General features: G+C 30.9%; 1 non-coding gene across 1 annotated transcript; it reads left to right on the forward strand.

Moving 5' to 3' along the window:
* The first annotated feature begins 7,972 nt into the window (after nt 1-7,972).
* LOC131814203 (U6 spliceosomal RNA) lies at nt 7,973-8,075 on the forward strand. Its single transcript, XR_009347201.1, has one exon. It is a non-coding gene; the product is annotated as a U6 spliceosomal RNA (small nuclear RNA).
* The last annotated feature ends 650 nt before the right edge of the window (nt 8,076-8,725 follow it).

Consider the following 8,725-nt stretch of genomic DNA (forward strand, 5'->3'; position numbering starts at 1 on the left):
TATTGACTTGTTAATTTTCATTATTTTAGAATTTTCCAATTTATATTTGTAAAATTGTTTCTTTTTTTCCTTCTACATTTGATTGTTGTTTAGAATTGTGTATTCCTTTGACGGTACATTATAAGTCACTCACAAATTTAAATCTGGATCAAAATTTATCCTGTGTAAAATTATAAATTAGTGATTTTATTACTTGAATGGATCTCAAATGCTTCATGGCTCCTGTTTCTTTTTGAAACAACATTATAAATGTAAATTGTTCTCATGATTGTATCCTTGTGTTCTAAACTATTAACATTTATTCATATATATTGTTACTCATATTCTTCTTTTATTTCTCCTCTTGTTCATTTCTTGATTTGGGTGCTTAGCTCATTCACATTAATTTTTCTATTATAAATGGAACATTTAAAGCTATATATATTTCCTTTTTATTTCTTCTTTAGCTTTGTCTTAAGTATTTGATAAGTTTTTCTTATTATTCATTTCTTTTTTTTTTTTAATGATTTTATTTATTTATTTATTTATATGACAGATCACAAGCAGACAGAGAGGCAGGCTCCCCACTGAGCAGCCCAATGTGGGGCTCGATCCCAGGACCCTGGGATCATGACCCAAGCTAAAGGCAGAGGCTTTAACCCACTGAGCCACCCAGGTGCCCCTTAATATTCATTTCTAAATATGCTATATTTTCCATTAAGATTTATTCTTAGAGATAATATATATATTAAGTTTATATATATATATAATTTATATATTTATTATAAATTTGTCTTACTGTGTCATAACGGTGAATGAGACCTTTTCATCAATATGTAAGCATTCTTTTTCTCTGATTTTAATTTATGTCTTTGTATTTATTTCTTCTCTTGATATTGCTATACCCTTTCATTTCAGTTTATATTTGCCTAACATTTTTTTCATAAATTTACTTTCAAATTTTTTGTCTAATTATATTAAATGGATTTTACCTATAAATATCTTAAAAATTGGATTATTTTTTATCAAGGCTGAAAAGGTTTGACTCTGGAAAGATTTGCCATTTTCACCATTGTGACATCTGATAATATATTTAGACTAATTTTTACCTTTATGTCTCTCAGAGTTTGTTTTTTGTGTGGTCACTATCATTCTTCTTTTTGACAATTTTTCAAAAATTCTTTTAGTAAAGTTTTTTTTTTTTTAAGATTTTATTTATTCATTTAACAGACAGAGATCACAAGCAGGCAGAGAGGCAGGCAGAGAGAGGAGGAAGCAGGATCTCCACTGCGCCAAGAGCCCAAGGTGGGGCTTGATCCCAGAACCCTGGGATCATGACCCAAACTGAAGACAAAGGCTTTAACCCACTGAGCTACCAGCCACCCCTTAGTAAAGTTTTAATTGTAGAACATTCGAAGATTTTTAAGTTTTGAAAAATATAGCTTTTTCATTCTCATTCTTTAAACAGAATTCACTTAGCATATATTTTTTGATAAGTGATAATTTTATCATAGTATTTTGAAGATCTTATTCTACTGTCAATGGATTTTTTAAGTTTTCTTATAAATTCATCTGCCAGCATAATTCTTTAGTATAATGTGATTATGTGTTGGATACTTCTAGGAATTTCTCTTTATCATTATTGCTCTGCAATGTCATAGGCTATGATTCAAATTTATTGTGATATCTGATTATCCATGTCTTTCATCACCCTGTCCTTATATCTAAAAGTTATATTTTTTTTTCATTTTTGGGTAGTCCCTTTTTCCTCTAGTTACCTTTTTATAGTTTTGCCATCATCATTCATAATTTTAAGCCTATTAAAATATTAGTTTATATCTTCTATTTAATATTTACTAATTATGTGAGTTTTGAGGATCTGATTCTCCCAATTCTCCCATTTGTTCATTCTGTGGCAAATGTGGTATGAAATTTTTCCAACTTCATTTGAATACTATGGTTATAAATTTTCTGAGATGTTTTTCTTCACTTTGTCTGTTCTCTATCCATAGCCCAGCTTGAAAAAGTCAAGTAACCCTCTATTCCCCTCAAGGACACTTCATTCCTTTGACTTTGTAGAGAGAATACCAGATCAGATCTTCCATCTTGCTTCTTACTTAGGTTTCATATCCTGTTACTTTCACCCATTTTAATGAAAGATCTAAGTTAGCAGATATCCCCAGAGGTCTCTGAGGACACCAGTGATTGTCTTGTTCCTGAATTCTTCAGTTTAATCCCCCTACCCCAACGATGTTCTTTATTTTTTCCCCACATCAACTATGCATTTAGTTTTTTTTTTTTTTTAAGATTTTATTTTTTTATTTGACAGACAGAGATCACAAGTAGGCAGAGGCAGACAGAGAGAGAATGGGGGGAAGCAGGCTCCCCACTGAGCAGAGAGCCTGACGCACAGCTTGATCCCAGGACCCTGGGATCAGGAACTGAGCCGAAGGTAGAGGCTTTAACCCACTGAGCCACCCAGGTACCCCTTTAGTTTTTATTTTATATTTTTATTCATAATATTATGTATCCTATACCTGGAGAGTTCACTTGGACAATAATTTGCTAAGTTATTAGAAAGGAATTACCCAATAATGTTTAATATTAAAATAGATGAAGACCTTTTTTTCTCTAGTAATCTCATATGTAGAGTATCTAGATCAATTTTGTGTAGGACTTAGGGTAATTAAGAAAATATACAAAGAAAAAAAAAGAAAACCTGGATGAATAACCACAATTTCAGGTTTAATGATATGGAATTGCCCTTTCTGAGTTCCTAAAGAGTTGAGTTTTAACATTTTCATATGGTTTAATTTAAATACATATACATATATATATATATATGTATTTAAATTAAATACATATATATATATATGCAATAGAATTAAATCATTTGGGTTAAGAGAGGGCTAAAATAATTAGCCAATTACTCATTTCAATATATTAAAAATTACACAAATATATTAATGTGATCTAATGACAACACATGTTTTTTTTAGCCTGTTTCATTTTTTTCCTGGTGCCTCTCCTTCCAGCACTCATACCATAGGAAACCAATATTGAACACTTAGTCATACTTCCATATTTTTCTCTGTGCTCACAGAATGTACACAGATGTATATATATACAAACATATGTGTGCATGTATATATACATAATTTTCTGCATTTTATCATTTAATACTCATAAATTACTATACATCTATGAAAGTCACCAAGATAGATTCAATTCTTTATCGTGGCAGCCTAATCCACCATAGCCTTAAAATAACACATTGTGTTCAATTATTGTATTAATCATGGCACTCCTTGATAGGATATTGTATTCCAGCATAATTTTGTTTAAGACAACCACCATTATATACTGATTTAAGAGAGATTAGCATAAATCCATTTTTGGATAGCCTTAAATAGTTATCAAAACTATTTGTCTCAAGGTCTGAGTTTTTGAAGATAAAATTCCCATTACTTATTGCCATTTAAAAATTTGGCTACACATGGAAAAAAACCTGTATTCATCAACAGATAAATTGTAGAAAAGTTATGATACACATGCACACACACAGAGAGGAATATTCAGCCATTAAAAAGGAAACCCCACCATTTGTGACAACATGGATGGGTCTTGAGGGCATTATGTTAAGTGACAGAAGTCAGACAGAGAAAGCTAAATATCATATGATCTCACCATATGTGGAATCCAAAACAAATACAAATAACAAAAACCCACATAGAAAAAATGATTAGCTTTGTGGTTCTAAGAGGCAAGGGGTGGGGAATAGTGATTTGGATGACTATACAAACTTCCAGTTATAAGATAAATAAATACAAAGAAGGTGATGTACAACATTATGACTACAGTTAATTTTAACACTGTTATATGTTATAGTTGAAAGTTTTCAAGAGAGTAGAACCTAAGACTTCTTATCACAAGGAAAAAAGAAACTTTTTTCTTTTTCTTTTTCTTTCTTTTTTGTATCTACATGAGATGATGGATATTAACTAAACTTATTTTGATAATAACTTCACAATATGAGTTAAATCATTATGCTGTACATCTTAGACTTACACAGTTCTGTAAGTCATTTATATTTCAATAAGCCTGGAAAAAGTAAAAGTTAAAAAAAATAAATAAAGATGTGGCTCAAGATTGTGTCTTCTATAGCTTCTGAAGCAAGAAGAGACAACTTACTCTTCGTTTTTCTAATGAAAGATTACATAGATTTATGACTTCTTGATATTGCTACTTAGGGAATTTTCAATATCAGAGAGTTCCAAAATTGTTTGAACAAATAAATCTTTTTTTTTTTTTAATCAGACTATGTTCTTTGGGGTATAATCTTTGTAAGTTTGAAATGTGGTTTAATCTCTGTGACAATCTCCTAATTGGTATACAATATAAAAATTGGTGGTTTGTGTGTGATTAAAAAAATCTGTTAGCTTTATTGAAGCACAATTGATGTGCAATTAATTACACAAGTTTATAATATATAATAATATCAAAATTTTGACATATGTATGCACTTGTAAAACATCACCATAATCAAAATAGTGAATGAATTTTTTACATCTCCAAATTTTCTCATAATCCCAATGTAACTCCTCTATCTTTTCTTTTTGACACACTGTCTCTCCTCTCACCCAGGCAACTGCTGATTTACTTTGGATCAGTATAGATTAATATATATAATTATGGATTGCAAAAATAAATATTAAAATATATACTTTTTGTCAAGATTCTTTAACTTATAATGAATTTGAGGTTCATTTATGTTGTTGCATTCATCAGCAGTTCATTCCTTTTTATAGCTGAGTAATATGCCATTGTGTGAATATATCACAATGTACTTATTACTTTTACTTTTTCATTGTTATTTGGATTGTTTCCAGGTTGGTGATATTGCAAATAAAATAACTATAAATGTTTGTATATGTGTCTTGATACAAATAAGTTTTCATTTGTCTTGCATGAATACCTAGAAAGGGATTGGCAAGGCCATATGGCTAGACATTCCCACTGGCAATTTGTAAGAACTTAAAAGTTTTACCATATCCTCACCAGTACTCAGTATGGTCAATGTTTTTATTTTGGCCATTCTAATAGTTTTGTGTACCAACACAATGGTTTTGATTTGCATTTCTCTAATGATTAATGATGTTGAGTCTTTTTATGTCTTCACATGAAAAATAAAATATCATCTTTGGTGAAGCATCTAAAGAACTTTGGTCCACTTTTTTATTAGGTTGTTTGTTTTCTTAATATTGAGCTGTAAGAGTACTATACATATTCTAAGTTTAAATCTGTAATCAGATATGTAATTTGCAGATATTTCCTCTCTGTCATGGTTTGTCTTTTCCTATCTTAGCAGTCTTGACTAATTTTGATGAGATCAAATTAATGGATATTTGTTTTTTATGGAGTTGGCTTTGGGTATATGGATATCTAAAAAAAAATTGCATTATGAAAGTCAAAAAAGTTTTCTCCTAAGTTTTCTTGTAGAAGTTTTACAGTTTTATGAAACACATTTAAGCTTAAGATCAATTTTGAATTAATATTTGTATATGGAGCAAGGCATGGATAGTGCATTTTGTGCACATAGAAAACCAATTGTTCTAGCAAATATGTTGAAATAAGTTCGTTTCTCCACTGAATTGCCTTTGCATCTTTGCTAAAAATCAATTGAATATATACAAGTGGGACTTTATCCAGTCTCTCTATTCCATTGATCCTTTTTCTATCTTGACATGAATATGATACAGGCATGATTACTGCAGCTTTATAATAAGTCTTAATGCTAGCCGTAAAAGTTTTTCAACTTTGTTCTTCTTTTTCCAAAGTTGATTTTACTATTCTAGGTACTCTGCATTTATATATGAACTTTAAAATCATCTTGTCAATTTCTAACAAAGCAAAACCTGTAGAGATTTTGATAGGGATCACATAGAATTTATAGATCAATTTAGGGAGAATTGTCATCTTAGCAATATTGAACCTTCTAAACCATAAAAACCGTATAATTTTCCACTTATTCGGGGCTTCTTAAATGTCTCTCAGTGATGATTTGAGCATACAAGCCTTGCAAATCTTTAGTCAAATTTATCCCTAGTATTTAATATTTTTGATGATCCTGAATTTTAATTTCAATTTCTTTATTTTATTGTTTGTGAAGAGAAATACAGTTGATATTTTAATAATGAACTAGCATCCTGCAAATGTGCTGAAATACCTTATTAGTTCTGGATTTTGTTTTTGTTTTTTGTTTTGGGGGGTTTTTATTTGTTTATTTTTGTATTCAACAGGTTTTTTTACTTAGATGCTTCCTAATCCTACATGGTTTGGCTTCTCCAGACTCCCATTGACACCTGCTGAGCTCAGGAAGATCACTAACTAGCTTTTGCCTTTCTTTTCCCTCTCTGTGTTGTTTCTGGAATATTTTTCCACTTAGTAAGTTGTGGCAAGAGTAAGTTTTCTTGTTTTATTTCTCCCAGAAAATATTGCTCTTTTTGCCTAATAACCAATCATCTTGAGAATTGTTGTGTCATATATTTTGTCAGTTTCTTAGTTCTTAGTAGTTTGAAGAGGAATGATAAATCGATACCTGTTATTCCAATTTGGCCAGAAGCAGAGGTAGGTATAGTATGTTTTAATCTATATACATGTTCACCTTTGGTCCTCAATTTTCAAAAATAAAAGATTCACATACCATAGCACTCACTCTTTTAAAGTCTATACTTGAATGGAATTTAGTATATTCACATCATTGCGCAACAATATCTAATTCCAGGACATTTTCATCATATGAAAAAGAAACTCTGGGGACACCTGGGTGGCTCAGTTGGTTAAGCAGCTGCCTTCGGCTCAGGTCATGATCCCAGCGTCCTGGGATCGAGTCCCACATCGGGCTCCTTGCTCCACGGGGAGCCTGCTTCTCCCTCTGACTCTGCCTTCCACTCTGTCTGCCTGTGCTCGCTTTCGCTCGCGCTCTATCTCTGACAAATAAATAAATAAAATCTTTAAAAAAATAATAATAAAAAAAAAGAAAGAAAAAGAAACTCTGGCAACCACTGTCTCTTTGGAAATTTTACACTGGATACTTCATATACATGCAATCATGAAATATGTGGCTTTCCTATCTGATTTCTGTCAGTAAGCATAATATTTCAACTTGCACCAATGCTATGGGACAAATCAGTAATATATTGTTATGGTTAATAAATATTGTATTATATGGATATACCACATTTTACTTAGCCTTCAATCAACAGATGGTTTTTTTGGGTTATTTGTACTTTTTGATTATTATAAATAATGCTGTTATTAATATTCATGTACATAGTTTTTATAGACATATATTTTCAATGATTTTGAATAGACACCTAGAAATACAATTGCCAGATCACATGTTTAATTTGGGAGAAACTGTATAACTATTTCCAGAGTGACTTTTTGTTCCTTCTGTACTTTAACCTGGAAACTTCTTCTACTCAGTAAACTGGCTAAATTCTGTAGCACCCGTAAACATAAGGTTTATATGACTATATACAGATGGCACCCCTGAGTGAGTAGATATGGTGAATGAAAAATAGCAGCACTAAATAAATTTCAAACTCTTGTAAAAATAAAAATGATAACCTTCTTTCATTACATAGCTGACAAACTCTAGGGTCACAGTGCTTTCCCTCAGTACTCATGTGAAACAAAACGATGTGAATACCTAGGCTGATGAATTTAGTCTATAATAATATTCTCTAGAGACAAAGAAACTAATAAAAGTCTTCCTGGTAACACCTTCTTTGTGAAGTACATGAAAGCTTATCTGGGCAGAATTAAAAGTGGACCTCAAGTTAAAAGAGTACATTTTAATATTCTTGCAATAAACAGATAAGTAAGTAAGTGAATAAATAAATAAATAAATGATAACTATGTGAGGTGATATGTTGATTAGCTTTACTATGGTATTCATTTCAGATGCTACATGTATCGAGGTATCACATTGTTTCTTTGACAACACACAGACTAAAATTGCAACAATACAGAGATCAATGTGGCCCCTACTCAAGGATGACATGCAAATATGTAAAAGATTACATATTTTTAAAAAAGAACAAAATATCATGTTGTAAATCTTAAATTTACACAATTTATTTTTATTTGTCAATTATACCTCAGAAAATCTGGACAAAAAAGATGAAACTAAAACCTCTTGTTGCAAGAAATCCAGACTTTAAAAATGCCTGGGTTAGCTTTTAAAAAGGAAATGGTATTGGCTTAATTATGATTGAAAAAATTAGTGATTACAGTTAGTTGAAAAACATTTAGTAAAGTAAAGGAATCATGCATCTTTTTTTCTGACAATGAATAGGGAAGGTAAGAAAAAGAGTGCTGAAGAGTGGTTGTAAAACATAGATGACTTCCCTAATCAGTCCATCCATAGTGCTCTATATTGATCAGTCCAAGTGTTGAAAGTCTTCTCTTGGAGTTAATCTAAGCATAAACTATGTATTAGATTTTGTTTATACTTCAGTTGAATATCTGGAAGGACACGTTCAGAAGAAAAATATTTCTGTTGTCCTACAAGAGGGGAATAAATCCATGTTATATTGTTGAAATAGAATGTGTGAAGTCAGTGAATTCAGAGGAAGAAATCATAAGGATTTGTTCAAAGAAATTGAAAAAATAAGGATGAGAAATTTTCAGAGTTTTAACGAATGAGGTGATCTAAGAATCTAGTAAGAATTTATTCAAG

The sequence above is a fragment of the Mustela lutreola genome, chromosome 13 (genome assembly GCF_030435805.1).
Source record: "Mustela lutreola isolate mMusLut2 chromosome 13, mMusLut2.pri, whole genome shotgun sequence".
NCBI lineage: Eukaryota > Metazoa > Chordata > Mammalia > Carnivora > Mustelidae > Mustela > Mustela lutreola.